The sequence below is a fragment of the Hipposideros armiger genome, unplaced genomic scaffold, assembly GCF_001890085.2.
Source record: "Hipposideros armiger isolate ML-2016 unplaced genomic scaffold, ASM189008v1 scaffold_304, whole genome shotgun sequence".
Lineage (NCBI taxonomy): Eukaryota > Metazoa > Chordata > Mammalia > Chiroptera > Hipposideridae > Hipposideros > Hipposideros armiger.
In genome coordinates this window covers 245,311-262,228 of record NW_017731654.1, presented here as the reverse complement: position 1 = coordinate 262,228, position 16,918 = coordinate 245,311, and positions in this window count along the sequence as shown.

Sequence of the window (16,918 nt, the reverse complement as noted above, 5' to 3'; positions counted from 1 at the left end):
CAGTGTCACTGGCCCTCATATGTGGGATCCGAACCGGGGCCCTCTGGCATCCCAAGCGAGTTCTTAACCATCGCGCCACTCGGCCGGCCCAAAGCTTCTCTTCTTTCAACCTTTGAAGAAATCAAAAGTCCTGGGGTTTACTTGGATTAGACCATCCAAGGACACTTTAGTCGTATTTGAAGCAATCATTGTGGTCAGGAAAATTATTTGTCCATCCTTAACTATTTCCTGTTGTGGTGGAATTCTACTGATGAACTTGTGGCTAAGGGGACTCCTTTAGAGCACGGTGGGGATCAGTACAACTCAAGCCCTTGGCTTCCTACAATGGGGGAGGGGTGGAGGGCCACTGGGGAGTGCACCATCTATTTCCACTAGGTAAAGTTAGTTAGTTAGTTAGTTAGTTAGTTAGTTAGTTAGTTAGTTAGTTAGTTAGTTTTAATTAAGAGTGAACAGTTAAAACTTTTTTTTAGTACCTACTGAGTTTGTCCTCTGTTTTTTTCTCCATTGCTTCGTTACTATAATATATATAGGAATCGATTCCATAATTTTGAAAAGCCTTTGAATTGGAGAAAGAATTTGATTTGAAAGTGGTATTTTATTCTTTTAACAGACTATGGATATTTCTGCCATTATTTTATTTAAGATTTTTTCGTGGTTGTCCTAAGTGAGATTGCTCTAAAGTTTTCTATTTTTACGCTAACTTTGTCAAATTTTGGTATCTGTGTTACACTAGTTTTATAAAAAGAATTTGGAAGCCACCCCTATTTCTCTACATTCTGGAAGGGTTTAAGTTAGTACAGATTCATCTGTTACTTGAACATTGGAAAGAATTTACCTTTGAGACCACCTGGATCTGATGCTTTTGAGGAAAGTTTGATTTTTTACAACTTTCTCAATTTCTTCCATTGTTTTTAGTCTATGTAGGTTTCCCATGTCTTACTGGGTCAATTTTGATCATTTATCATTCTTGGAAAATATCTTATTTCACTCATCTTTTCAAATTACTTTCACTGAATTTTTGCAAAATCTTTTTTTCCCATTTCTTTTGGATCTGCAGTATTTTCTCTTATTTGTTGCTAATATAGTGCAATTGAAATTTATCAATTTTATTTTGTGTCTCCCCACAAAAACTACTTAAATTTATCAGCTTTACAATTCTTGTTTTCTCATTCATTAATACCTTTGTCCCTAATTTCTTTGGATTGATTTAGTTGATCTTTCCTAAGTTTTTGAATTGGATTGGCTTAATTCATTTGTTTTCATTCTTCCTTGGGCAACATGTTTGTAAATTTCAGGGTTTAGGTGAGTCAACAAGCTATCCAACTTATCAGATATGAAAGTGAGATGAGAGATGAAGCACAATACAGAATATTTAAATGAAGTGGTCAGGAACTGGTTAGATGAATGGCCACAATAAGGATGCATTAGGACTGAGTGAAGAGGCTTAGACTACACTGTGGAAGAGCACTGATTTGGAGAGAGCTGTGCTTTAAGTCAGACACCACTCCAAGGAGGTGGCATGGACAGTGCCATCTCCTGAGCTCAAGCTAGTGGAAAGGTTAGAGGGCAGTTTGTGAGCTCTCTGCAGTTGGGGCAGAGAGCTAGAGCCTGACCCACCCCTGAGAAAGCGAAAGCAACCAGTGGCAACAAAGCAGACAATGGCACCTAGAAAGTCACAGCCTTCCTATCAGATGAGGCTGAGGGGAGCCAGGGAGTCAGGACAAAGAGGCTCTGCCCAAGAAACAAGAGTTGCAGCCCAGGAACTAAGCAGAAGCGCCTCTTAAGAAATTAGGCAAGTGCTCTTAAGACAAAAAGAGTTGAAAGCATATATGAAGCCATCTTAGATACTGCTAGTCAAGTCAGAGTTTCCTGTGCCCCTGCCTTCTCCTCTTTCCCCTTCAAACCAAATTGGGCTGGGAGTGGGTGGGAAGGGAGGTGTCAGAAACGCTTTTTAATTACATAAGATAATGTTTGCACTCTGAAGTGATTAGATACAATTTTAACCGCCTGAGGGTTATCAGAAAAGTAATAAGTATGCTCAAGTATTCATTGGGTATCAGGGGATGAACAGCCCAAAAAAGCAGATTAAAGAGACTGTCAAAAATAAAGAAATTTCCTAATTAAATGAATCCTGCTTGTTTGGTTAGATAAGTGTTTTAAGAGTAAAATTTTCCTCCAAGCTGTATTTCTCAGCATCAAAATTTAGTGTTTTCATTCTCATATATGCGTATTCTTATGTTCCAGATATTCTTTAATTCCGGGTTTAATTTATTCTTTGACCCAGGAGTTATTTGTGAGTTTTCTTAATCTCCAGGTGGTTGATTTATGAGAGGTGCTATTGTCTTGATTTTACTTTTAAGTTTTATTGTATCAAAGTCAGATAACATGAATCAGACAATGGAGGCATAATTTGTATGGGGATTAGGTTCTAAGGATAGTGTGTGAGAAAAAAATTACACATTCTGATTCTCCTACATTTTTGCTTTGATGTGTTTTGCTTTTCCCCCGTCCTCTGGAAAACTTTAATATCTTTTCTCTACCTCTCGTGATTTGAAATGTCACAATGGTTTGTGTTAATGTGGGTCTCTTGCCATTTATTATTCTGGTCCTTTAGATATTATACTTTTGTCTCTCATTTGTGATGAATTTTCTTATATATTATTTCCTTCATTGACTTCTCTCCGTTTTCTCTGTTCATTCTGGAATTTATATTAGATACTGGACCATATGGATTGATCTCCTAGCATTGCAATTCTCTCAATTTCCCTCATGTTTTCTTTATGTTCTCCTTTCTTGGAAATTTCCTTTAATATAGCCTCTAATCCTTCTACTAATTTGAAAAAAGATATCAACAATTGAAAAACATTATGCTACGTGAAAGAAGCCACACACAGAAGGCCACATGTTGTATGATTCCATTTATATGAAATGACCAGAATAGGCCATTCCATAGAAACAGAAATCAGGTTAGTGGTTGTCAAGGGCTGGGGGAGGAGTTGGGGGGTGGCTGCTAAATTGGTACAGGTCTCCTCTGAGGATGATCAAAGTGTTTTGGAACTAGATAGAGGTAATGGTTGCACACCATTTAAAATGTACTAATAACTACTGGATTGTATACTTTAAAATGGTTAATTTTATATTATGTGAATTTTACCTCAATTTTAAAAAATATTTTTTTTCTAAAAACAAGTGAAAGAAAAAGAAATCAGTAATTATGTTTTAATCCCCCAAATCTCAATCTAGTTTTCTTAATTTTTGTTTTCCATAACATCCATTTTGTTGTTTGTTTAACGAAAGCAATCTTCCCTCAAATACCTCTAAAGACACCCATTAAACTTTTGTATTCTTTGGTTGCTTATATTACCTGAGTTTTCTTTTAAAATCATTTTTAGGTATTTATTTTTATTTCTTCTTTTAGTTAGAAGTTGTGGTCATTTTAAAGCATGTTCACAAATTATTTGATACTCCTTTCCTCAAGAGATGAAACCCAATTTTCCTCCTCATAAGTGTGGGCTCATCTCATGATAGAAGAAAATAGAAATGATGGTGTAGAATATCCAAGACTAGGTTATAAAAGGCTCCCTTCTTGCTCTTGGGTCACTGAATCCAGGGAAAGCCAGCTTCTATGTCACAAGGACACTTAAGAGGCCTTGTAAAGATGTCCGTGTGTTAAGGAACTGAAGCATCCTGCCAACAGCCAGGAAGGAACTGGGGCCTCTTGTCTATAGCCATGTGAGCCAGCCACCTTTGAGCCAGCCACACCCGTACCTCATAAGAGATCTTGAGCTAGTACCACCCAGCCAAGCCGTTCCCAAATACCTGACCCACAAAAGCCCTGAGACATAATGATTATTGTTTTAAGCCGCTAAATTTGGGGAGTACTTTGTTACTTAGCAACAGATAATTAATACAGAGGTTTCCCTCAACTGTTTGGTTATGTATGCTTTGTTGCATTGTTTTTTCAAGAATGAGGACATTTAAAGTTGTAAGAAGCTCTGAATAGTGGGCAGGGTTTATCCACTTACGAGTGTTGCTTTAAAATGTTTAGGTAAGGAGGTGGCCAAAACAATGATGAGTCTCTTAATGATAGAAAGAGCAGGTGGCCTTTTTCTCTGAGCCTTTTAATATATTTGAAATAAAAACACGGATTTGTTTCCCCAGAGAAGGGCGGGGGAGATGCCTGACTGCCAGGTGATATGTGAAGGAAAAAGGAGAAGGGAGTTAACTGTTGTAGATGTTGAATTAATCCCTTCTTTCAGCCTGTTATGTCACTCAGATTAACGAGGGTCTATCCCAAGTCTCTCTGAGTTCTAGAGGGCAAATGAGAGTTTTCTTCATCTTTATCCTGCATCTTTACCCACCTTAACTCTATACTGCAGCTTTCTCCATCCTGCATTGTCAGCGACCCCACTTCTATCTTAAAGAAATTTGTGAAGTCTCATCTCCACTCCTGAGCCTTCATTGACTCTCTTTGACATTGTGAATTATACTTATTTTTTCTTTTGCTATCATTATCATAGAAGGAGATAAGATAATGTCTAGTCATTATAACCACAAGTGCCTTTCTTTAACTCTTAATTTTTGCATCACTTTATTTTTAATCCATCTCTTATATACCATTTGTCTTATTTATTTTATTTAAATAATAGATATACCTGATCTTATTTTACCCTCTTCTTGTTGCTTTAAATGCTTTCTTGATGTCCATTACTTCCTACAAAGATTGTCTTGTTTGTTTTCTTTGAATGTAAGGTTTCCTTCTTATGAATTGGAAATTCACACAAATTGTCGACAGTTGCAAAGTCTGTTCTAATCTTCTGGTAGCTGTCTTTATAATTTTACAAATAACATTTAATCCTTGCTTCTTAGATGTCTTGATGTCTTGCTCTAACACAGGAGTCACCAAACGTATTCTTAGAAAGGGCCAGATAGTAAATATTTTAGGCTTCACAGGCCATATGGTCTCTGTCACAACTCCCTGCTTCTGCCGTGGTAGCAGGAAGGCTGTCATACTCATAGACAATACGTAAATCAATGAGTAGAACTGTCTTCCAATAGAAATTTATTTACAGAAACAGGTGGGAAAAAACAAACAAACAGGTGGCAAGTTGACTCTGTCCCAGGGGCCTTCACACACTTTCCCCCTTTTTTCCCTTTCCCTTGAGACTGTAGCTTTATTTGTAGTTATTTTGGTGCTTTACTTTATAACATCGAAAAAATATAAAGAACTGCAGAAGACAATGTCAAGAGAATAAGATAAGCCACAGGCTGGGAGAAAATACTTACAAAGAACACATCTGATAGAGGACTGTGATCCAAAATATACAAAGTACACTTAAGACTCAATAATAAGAAAACAACCTGATTGAAAAATAGGCCAAAAATCTTAATAGGCATCTCATCAAAGAAGGTATACAGATGGCAAATAAGCATAGGCTGTCCATATCATGTGGCATCAAATAAGTGCAGATGAAAACAACAATGAGCTACCACTCCACACCTATTAGGAATGGCCAAAATTTGGAACACTGACAAAACCAAATGCTGGCGAAGATGTGGAGCAGAAGGAACTCGCATTTGTTGGTGGTGGGAATGCAAAATGGTACAGTTAGTTTGGAAGACAGGTTGGTGGTTTAACACAAAACTAAACATACTTTTGCCATACCATTCAGAGATTGTTCTCCTTGGCATTTACCCAAAGGAGTTGAAAACTTACATCCACACCTGCACACAGATGTTTATAGCAGCTTTATTCTGACTTAGATTTTAACTCTACAACTCTGTCTGCCTCATATATAGGGAATAAACTAAGGAAGACTTGACAGAAGCAAAGAGACCAGTTAGGAGATCATTCAACATTCCAGGAAAGAGGTAATGGTGGCTCAGACTGGGGTTGGTGCAGTGGAGTGGTGGAAATGGGTCAGAATCTGATCTATTTTGAAGGTAGAGCCTGAGGATGGATTGGGGTGCAGGGGGAGGAAGAAAGGAGTGAAGGTTGGTGCCCAGTCCTTTGTCTGAGCTGCTACAAGGATGGACTGCTGTTTCTCTGAGAAGCAGAAGGTAACAGGAGGAGCAAGGTCTGGGGAGAACATCTGGAGCTCGGGCTTGCATGTTCTAAGCCTCTGTTAATGGAGACGTTGAGAGGACACATGGAGTTCAGAGGAAACGTTTGAGCTGGAGTCATCAACATGCAGATAATATTTACAGCCAGGAAACTGGGCGAGGAGCATGATGAGAAAGACAAAGGCCCTCACCAGCAGATTGGATCCCTGAGGGGTGAGTATGAAAGAAAGAGATGAGGGCCAGGGACCAAGTCCGAGGCACGATGATGTTCAGAGACTCAGCAATATAGACGATGTGGCAGGCTAACAAAGACCCCCAAGGATAGCAGGTCCTAATCCCTGGAACCTGTAAATGTGACCTGATATGGAAAGAGTCTCTCCAGGATGTGTTTAAATTAAGGATGTGAACTAGGGAGATTATCCTGGATTATCTGGGTGGGTCTTAAGCGCAATGACAAGTGTCCTTACAGGAGACAAGCAGAGGGAGACTTAACAGAAAAGGAGAAGCCATGTGACTACAGAGGTCACGATTGGAGTGACTGCAATTTCGGCAGCCACCAGAAGCTGGAAGAGACGAGGGATAGTTTCTCCCCCACAGCCTCTGGAGGGCGTGTGGCCCTGCCAACACCTTGATTTGGGCTCAGTGAAATTGATTTCAGACTTCTGGCTTTCAGCATTGTGAGAGGATACATTTCTGTTGTCTAAAGCCACCAAGTTTATGGTCATTTGTAACAGCAGCCACAAGAAACTAATACACGGGCCACTGGTGATTGTGATAAGAGCAGGTATTAAAATAATTATAGTTCCCGTCTTACAGATGAAGAAACCAGGTCTTTGTAAATCCCCCAAGGTCACACATCAGGCAAGTGGCAGGGCCAGGGCTCAACCCAGCCCCGCCAGGCTCTGAAGCCCAAGCTCTCACCCATTATCTGACACTGTCTCTATCAGTAGATACTCAGAGCCCAGTGTCGGGGAACTGACTATCCTCCACTGCCCAGCGTGCTCTGAGAACATTCCCGCCAGAGCTCAGCCAGGGCGCTGGCTGCTGGTGAGGAAGTCATGAGGCCTGCCCTCTCCTACAGGGGCACCTGGTAACCCGCCTGGAAAGCAGTGGGACCAGACAGAGCAAGCCATGAATATGCAGATCTTCAGAACCACTGACGTGTCTCAAAGAAGCCACTCCCCAAAATGTCCATCATAGCATTGGTTATAATATAAAAATCTAAACAATCTAAATGTCCAATAGTATGAGTTTGGCTAAATATATTATAACACATTAATAGATGGAAGAGTACACATCCTTTCAAAATGATGGCTATGAAGACTGGGAGGAAACATGAAAAATAGTTCTGACATGATGTTAAGTGGAGAAAGGGATAAAAAAGTATTCAAATTTAAAAATTTGATAGAAAAGAATATACCAAAATATGAATAATAATTGGGTTAAAAATGGGAACTTTGATGACTTTTGTCTTCTCCCCTAGTAAACAAATTTTCTATAGTGATATTATATTACCTTTGTAATCAATTCTTATATACACAAGAAGGGACATTTTTAGCTGTATAACTTATTTATAAGAACCTAACCAGAATGACATAGACTCTCATGACCGCATCCCATAAATGATTCAGGATCTGGGAATCCTTATTCTGGAGATGGACATACTAAGGGGGCTTTGATCACCATCCTTCAGCATGTGAGCACTGTCATTTGTGAGAAAAATTAGCCTTACTCCGTGGGATAGCGGAGAACAGCATGACGAGTAATGAGGAAACGTCTCTTTGTTCTGCCTAAGAAAAGACTCTCCAAGAGTGAAACTTCCCAATAATAGATGAGGCTGCCTATAAGGTAGGGAGTGCCCCATCATGAGAGGTATTCAAGCCAGAGTCAGAGCTGTAGTTGTCTAATGTCAAGAAAGAAGTTGAAAGAAGGTGGCAGAAAAGCAAGACATGGCAGAAACCGAATAAGTGGGTGACTGAGGTCAGAAACCTCAGTGACCCCAATAATTGCCTCTCTTGAAGTTCCTACAGCCTGGGCCACCCCTCACCCTCAGTGGGTTTCACCAAAGGAAACTGTATATGGGAAAATCCCACAAGCTCTCTTAAATGCCATAGAGCACATGAGCCAGAGGACCCTTCAGGTCATTTAGGCTGACATCCTCCTGTCACCTGTGAGGAAATGGAGATGGTTCAGAGAGGGCCGCTGTGTGCTGGGGGCACAGAGCAGGTCTGTTACAGCTGTTAGATCCCAGGCACCAGCTGACTCCCAGACCACCTTACCCAGCTGCTATAGCGGCTCCCAGGCCCAACTCCGGCCGTGCACCACCTGACATTTGTTTCCCTCCAGATACATGGACAAACTCAGCAGGGCTGTGACTCCGCCTGGAGAAAGAGAACAGAAACGTGAAGAGTCAGAATAAAAAGGTGCTTGCTATTTTAGTCTGATTCTCACCTCTCTCTCTCTATCTCTTTCCCTTTCCCTTTCTCTCTCTCTCTCTCTCTCTCTCTCTCTCTCTCTCTCTCTCTCTCATACACACACACACACACACACACACACACACACAATTGCTTTTCAGGGGAAAAAAATTAATGACCCTTGGGCTGCTCATTGTTCTTTTACTCTAGTGACAAAAAGCACTCGTGATCACTCTGGTTTCATAGAAAGCCAATATTTGATTGAAGGTGATATGTGTTTGGAAATAATGAAATGTCTATCGAAGCCCAGGCAGCACACCAGCCCGAGGTGAGAGCTGAACGCACCCCACTTCATATTTCATTCTAAGGAAATGCCCTCCTGTAATGAAAACAACCATGTCGGTGTCACCGGGGCTGAGGCGAGGGAGCCAGAGCATTTCCCGAGGAAAGCCCGGGAAGAGCCGATCAATAAAATCCATCAGATTCACTGCATTCTTGAAGCACTTTCTGTGTTCATTTATCCTGGACCTGGGAGTGATTATGTCAGGGTCTTTTTCCCAAGGACTCTGGGAAAATAAAACAACTTCCCATCCCAATTCTCTTTCACGAAAGGCTTTGGTTTCTTCAAACGTGTGTTTGCTGCTTATTTTGTTCTCCCAGGCAGCCCAGGGGCCACTCAGGATGAGTTTATTACTGGCAACAGGTGTCTCATGGCTGCAGAGGCTCGTCACTAGTGGAACTCCCAGCTTCTTGCTGCAGGGACACAGGGACCGTTATCAGAGGAGGCTACGCTGGCCTTTTGGGGCGCTAACGACCAAAAGCTGATTTCCTGTTACAGAGTCCTCAAAGCAAATGCACTGGCAACTTCGGGGATGATGTGATAGTCCTAGCAAATCAAAAGGTGAAAATGACTTCTGCAAAGTCCTCCGCTCTTTAAAAAAAAATTTGACATAAGTTTATATTTGCATGCAGTCGTAAGAAATAATACAGAGAGCCCTGCCCACTTTCCCCAACTTCCCCCAGTGATAACATTTTGCAAAACTAATAACCTCACAACCAGGCTATTGACATGGAGGCAATCTGCCAATCTTGTTTAGATCCCCTCTGTGTTACTTGTACTAATTTTTGGTGTGTGTTTGTGTGTGTGTGTGTGTGTGTGTGTGTGTGTGTGTGTTAAGTTCTATACAATTTTATCCCCTTGTAGGTCCACGTAGGCAACTCCATAGTCAAGATAGTGACTCCTGTCTTCTCTCTTGTGGCCTTTCTAAAACCACACTCACCTCCTTCCACCCACCACCACCCCAACCCTTGGCGACCACTCACCTGTCCTCCATTTCTATGATTTTGTCATTTCAAAATGTTATGTCAATAAAATCCTACAGTGGGCCGGCTGAGTGGCGCGATGGTTAAGAACTGGCTTGGGACACCAGAGGGCCCCGGTTCGGATCCCACATATGAGGGCCAGTGACACTGCCCTCTACAGCTAAGATGCTGAACAACAGTTCAACCTGGAGCTGGGCTGCTGTGAGTCGCTGGCGATGGCGTAGGCTGCAGCCCCTGCTGCAGTGGGTTGTCATGGGCTACCGTGTGTAGCCAGCAGCCAGCGTGAGCGGCCAGCAGCCGCCGTGAGCAGCCGTCCAGAAGCCGGCGACTGATCTGCCTCACCCGGGAAGAGCGCAATGATGGTGCCAACTTGGGCCAGTGAAGCAACATCCTCCACAACTAGACTGAGAACAAAAATGACAGCAACTTGTCTGTTCCCCTTCCCCCAATTCCCCAGCACTGTTCCCATCCCCCCAATTCCCCAATAAAAAATCTTAAAAAAAAAATAAATAAAAATAAATAAATAAATAAAATCCTACAGTGTGTAATCTTTGGGGCCTGGCTTTTTCATTCAGCGAACTTCTCTGGAGATTCATCCTAGTTGTTGCGTGTATCATGTTCATTCTTTCTCTTGCTGAGTGGTAGTATTCCATGGTACGGATGCACCAGGTTGTTGAACCATTTACCTGTTGAAGGGCATCTAGGCTGATTCTCGTTTTTAACTATGACAAATAAAGCAGTCAGGAAATGTTATGCGCAGATTTTTATGTGAATATGAAGTTTGGATTTCTCTGGGATAAACACCTAGGTGTGCAGTTTGCTGGGTTGGATAGTGGTTGCGTGCTTAGTTGTTTAAGAAACTGCCAAACCGTTTCTCATAGTGGCTGTTTCATTTTACACTCCCACCAGCAACATATGAATGGTCTGGGTTCCCAGCATCCTCATCAGTGTTTGGTGTTATTGCTATTTTTTATTTCAGCCATCCTGATAGGTGTGTAGTGATAGGTCATTGTGGCTTTAACTGGCATTTCCCTGGTAGCTAACAGTTTTGAACATCGTTTTGTGGGTTTATTTACCATCTTTATATCTTCTTCAGTGAATTGTCTGCCCAAGTGTTGAGCCTATTTTCTAATTGGAGTGTTTGTTTCTTTACTCACCCTCTGCTCTATACACTCAGGCTCCACAAGGCAAATTTCACAGCAAGCACAAACCACTGTGCTGGCTTTGCCTCATGGGCAACTGTGCAAAAGGGTCCCTAGCCCTCCAAGAAGAGAAAAGCAAGAAATCTGAGACATCACTCCTTCCCTTCTCTCTTATCTGGGCATTATCGTGGGGGAAGTGCTGCCCTGAGCCTCAGGGAAACAAGTTTATCCCAGCTCTGCGCCACCTATTGTGCAGTCAGGCTCCTTCTGTCCCCTCCCTGACCCTTGAGTTTTCCATCTGGAAAAATGAGGATGTTGGACTCAAGGATTCCGACCTCCTCTCCCGGTTTCCTTCCTGTCCCTGTCTCTGGGTTTGGCACACCACTGCCAAAAAAGGTAAGTCGCTGTTTTGGACACTGGCTGTATGGGGCTTCCCAGCACAACTTTCTCTTCTCACAGTTAACAGCAGGGATTTTCAGGTGGCATCTACTCTCCCCCACACATCCTGACAGTGTCAGAGGAGGCCAAATCCACACCCAGCTCCTGTTTCCTCCCCAACCAGGGCCTGTGACCAGCTCTAAATGAATCCGTGTGCCCTCATCCTTCTGGAGATTTTGCCATTGAAATTGGCCCAGCCAGCTGAAGCCCAGGAATTTTGTTTGATGGTTGCAGGCAAAAATGCCCTCTTCCCCAGGGAATGTGAACAGGGAGCACGCAATCCTCAAGCTGGCACAGGCACACACCTCTGATGACATCACCACAGCCAAGGTATTAAACACACTCATCGTTTCCAAAAACATCCTTGTGTTCTTTTGTGCCTTTTGTTTGTTTGTTTGTTTTTGGCGTTTGGTTTGGGTTTGTTTTAATGTGGTAATAACACTTCACACAAAATCTATCTTAACATTTTTTCAAGTGCACAGTACTGTATTGTTAACTTACAGGCTCTGCAAATTCAGAACCTGTGACCTCAATATCCTGCCTGTCCCTGTGAGTACCAGTAACATCTGTGCCAACATGCAAACGAAGGAGACAGGGCCTCTGCTCTTCACCAACAAGGCACCATCCCTGAGAGGGTCTCAGGAGGGTGAAGCATAACAGGGTCTTGGGTGGTCAGATGCTTGTGAAGAAACCCCACTTTGTGACAACCCTGCTTTGTGACGTGCAAACCCCCACATTCAGGCTCCCTCTGAAGGCATGTTCACTGCCGGAAGTGGTCCCTCCTCTCCATCCAGGGGCATGAAGGCCTCTCCCCTATGGCTATGCATGATGGATATGGGAGCGAGTCCACCTTGACCTCCTGTTCTTCAAAGGGCCTCCCGAGAGGTCTGCCACTATTTCATGGCTACGACTCTGATTTATTTCTCTGTCCTGCTCTTCAAGCCCACGGCAGGCTCCTTGGCAGTCGATACCACTCTATCTGCTGGCCACACACAGCACAGAGCCTGAAGCCTGACAAGGGCCCACTGCCTGCTTGTTGTGTTCATTAACCTTACCAGGCCATGCAATGGCACATGCTGACCGGTGCCCACGCCTGGCTTTCGGTACTGGTTCAGTAACTCTGGGAGAATCCCAGACCTCTCTGTGCGTTTCTGGTCTCCCTGACTGCTCACTTGGTTGCAGCAGCCATGTGGCTGACTCACCATAAGAGCTGGTGGTGGTACAGGAAGAATGAGGGCTATGGATCTTTGGGCTTTCAGGCTGTGGCAGGAGTTGGGCTCAGTGTAGGGCCACTGCCACGTCAGTCTGGGGGAGAGCTCTGTTTTGTTTTACTTTGCCTGTGACAGTCCCCTCTTCCAGGTCATTGATCCTGTGGCTCTGTCCTCATTAGCACCATGTTCTAACCTCTGAATTAATTGGTAGGTCACTTCTGAGGTCAGCTCAGCATGTTCCAAACCTATGCCTCACCCAATTATACTTCCAAAGGGAGGATTTCCTTTAAAAACTGGACCAGTGCTTCCTGACACAGAGCTGAGGTGTATTCATCTCTAGGTCTCTCCCAGGGCTCACACAGGTGAGCAGAGCAGTTTTTAATCAAATAGAATGAGGCCTCTCTCCATACCCCAGCCAGGAGTTCATTGCAGCCAAACCCAAGGAGGGGAGCTATCATCTACTACATCTTCAGATTCACCAGTGGTTGCACTCCATAGTCAAGGACACAAGCCCTTTAAGCCCCTACAATGTGCCAAACACTGGGAAGAGTACAGGGAACTGAGTTACAAATGATACCAGCACAGCCCTTGCTCTCACGGAGCTTATGGTCCAGAAGCAGAGTGACATGAATAGAAACAATGAGATCATGGGGGCAGCACAAGATGCTGTAGAGTATGAAGGAAAGATCCCACTGTCTTGGAAGACCCAGGAAGGCTTCCTGGTGGAAGTGACATCTACAATGAGACCTGAAAAATGAGACCAGCATCGTGAAAGAGAGGTGTCTCCACATTACAGAAGCCAGGATCCCCAGCAGAAGCTGGAACTTTGAAAGAGCCTTGCAATTGGGGCTCCTCATAGGAACTGGAACCACCGTGTAAGCTGCCTGGTGGGATCTGGACCACAGAGGAGATGCGGACATTGCCAGCGATACTCCAGAGACGGGAAATGAAGGTGGAGAAAGGGCTAACCTGGCTTCTCCCTTTCTTCCATATCGTCTCCCACCAATCACTGGTGAGCAGTGGCCAGTGGCCAAATCTAAATGGAAGCCAGTTGGCCAGGGAGCCTGGGAAATACTGTTTACAGGGGCCAGTCCACCCCCTCATCCCACTCTTTTATCTCTGAAAAAAGCAGGGGAAGAACAGGGAATAAATTTGAAGGCGAACAGGTTTCCCTAACCAGAAAGACTAACAGTCAGCCCAGCCATTTTTATTAAAATCTGTGAACCAGATTATTGACTCAAATATATAAGGATAGACTTGTATTTGGTTGATCAACATGAAATTGGCAAGTGTTTTTAGCTGAAAAACTGTCCAATATGGCTCAAAGTTGTAAAGCCATAGAGTCCTTTTGGAAGTAGACACATGCAATTGTTGACAATGATGGCCTTGGGGTAGCAGGGAGAAGCAGGTGGGTGTGACACTCTCGCCTCAGACCCTTTCAGAATTTTGCATCTACATGTACCTATTTGAAAAAATAAAACTATTTTTAAGTGATTCCTACAGGGTGGCAGCATCGATACAAAGATTTTGCTTTTGAAGTTAACCTTCTAACAGTGATGGTATAGGGGGAGGTCAGTTCAGGACCCAAAGTGACCGCACATCTGGGAGTGGACATCATGTGAGACAAGTCCTGTGCATCCCTCAGATCAGTTCTGCCCATGCTCAGCTTCCATCCCTTGGTGTGGGCTGGTCATTCTCCACTAATCCTCTTGTGCTTTTCGTAAAGTCCAGTGTTAGGATCACAACAGAGAGGTTTCAGAAGACAGGGCACTAACCGTGGACAAGTGGAGCCCAAACTCCGTGACGGGAAGGCAAGTCAGGAGGTGAAGGAGCGGTGGTTGGGCACAGTCCAGTCCAGTCTTAAGCTTGTTTCTCATAGACAGTCAACTCCTGTTTCTGGGGAGAAAAGGGAGACTTTTTAGGGAGCTCTACCAGACCCACCCAGGAGCTCACAGAGAGATTGGGCCAAATCCTTCCTTCACATGAGCAGGGATGGGCCAAAGGATAAGCATACCAGGTTTCCAGACCTGACCCCATGCTGGGAAGATGACTGTGGAAGGGGTCCTCCCCACTCTAAGGTCCTTGTTATATGAGGGGGCCAAGGCTGGCCTCGTGACTCTGCCTGGAAATGTCAGAGCCTCACCCAGTTGGGGAGTCATGGGGAGGTGGGGGACAGCTAGGCATCTCACAAAGCTGAGCCTGGCCCCCCAATTTGGTGAGGTCTTATTGGCAGGATGGGATCTCTCCAATGTGGATTTTCAGGATTTGTACCCCCAGAGCTAATTGTATTCCAATAGTGGGCCTGCCATTTTACTGTGCTCCCAAATCAGGGTAATAAGTGACCCTTCCCTTTCTGCCCTCCATTGGAAAGACCATGTGGGTGGGGTCCTCTCTGGGCACAAGCACAGTGATCAGTCTAACCCAAGGACACTTGGGGCAAAACCCAGGGTTGCTGCACTTGCTGTTCCTGCTTGTCATCCTAGGGCCAGCTGGGATTTCCTGTCCCCATCACAAGCAGCCTTCCCTGGTCTCCTAAATTGCTCTGGGTGGGCTTCCAGAAAAGAATATTTTATACCAAAGCAGAGAGAACCCAAGAATGTTCACCTTTAGGTAGCAAGAAGGATGAGGCCCTAAAAGAAATGATGCCCTGGGGTCGATGGCAGGTGAGCTGGGCAGATCCACCATCAACAGTAGAGGTTGGTCAAGATGGTGTCCAGGGTGGCTGAGGCAAGCTTCAGGGCTGTAGACAATGGGTCTGGCTGACAGTGTCTCCATACAGAGGCTCTTAATTAAGACATACAACCAGGTCACCTGGAAAACTCATTCATCAGATTTCCAGGTCCTGATAGCTCTGGATGAATCCAGGGATTGCCTGTAATAAGGGCCTCTGTGGCTGAGGATTCTGTTCCAGCCTCTCCCCTGACCTCCAGAGAGGCCAGTGGCAATGACCAAGTGGATGGTGTAGGATCTCTGATACCTTCAAGTCAGGGTCTCCAACCTTATGACGTCATTTAACCCTTCCTTAGAAACCCCGTTTCCAAATCCAGCCACACTGTGGATTAGGGCTTAACATATGAATTTGGGGGAGGGGCATAAACACTTGGTTCACAACACCTAGTTTGGGCTTGATGGTGAGATTAGCCAAGTCCAGAAGGCCACCTGCCCCACCCCTGCTCCTTCCCCAGTGATCATTCTGGAACACAAGACATATCTCCTTACTGCAGAGAGAGATGTGCAATATTGAAATTGCTCCCCCTAATCTTTATGCGATTGCCTTCTCCCTGATAGAAATATTGCCTCTTGCTGAGTATTTATTGTCTGCTTCTCTCCAAAGTATTGACTTTATGTAACAGTTTGATATACATCAAATCTTTTACGGATTTAATAAACTCCTCTGGTCAGCCTTCTGTTGTGAACACAATGAGATTTATGGTCATCTTGGTGTAAAACCCTTTTTCCTTGAAATTTTCTACTTCCAGATATCAAAAGATAAGAAGGGAAGCATTTATCATCTTGGAAATCATACCCCATGTCTGCCTGCTGGGTATTAGTCAGAATGACTAGTGGTTAAAGGACTAAAATATGACAAATGGTTGACTGCTGAACAGCTGAGGCTGGAAGAAAAGTGGGTTTAAAAAAAAAGTCCTCCTCTTCCCCTCAAAAAAGATTTTCCTTCGCAATTAATCATGAGAGTATCTGGGGCAAAGAGCAGCCTAATTTGAGTTGGATGCATAACTTTGGGAGGATTCAATGGAAAGGTTAACAAATTGAGTGAATTCAGGACACAGTTTGCAAGTGCCTGTTTCGTATCAGGTGAGTGCTGAGCACCTGCAGACAGAGGCCAGGGCGCTGGGTGGTGTGGGTGCAGAAAAACAGGAGGGCACCCATCTGTGAATACGTCATCCTCCAGGTCCTCCTGCTTCTATGTCCATCTCTGAGGCTCTTAGCCCGGGTACATAATCACCTATTTCTCTCTCTCTCTCTCTCTCTCTCTCTCTCTCTCTCTCTATCTCTATCTCTATCTCTATCTCTATCTCTATCTCTCCTCTCCCCCACCCCCGCTGCTTAGACTAAATTGGGAAAAGCTCAGACCAGCCAACCTCACTAGTGCTGAGAGAAGGCAAGATGGAAGGACTGTTTACCAGATCAATAAATACACAAGTGAATGGATGAATAAATGAATGGATGAATAAATGAAGGAAGCTGGCCTGGATTGTTTGAAAGAGGTGGAGGCAGGAATAGGAAGCCCACCCAGGAATCAACTGAACTATATTAGTATTTGTAATTCTCCTTGATCTCCAAAGAAACCTTCCAGAGTAAACATAAC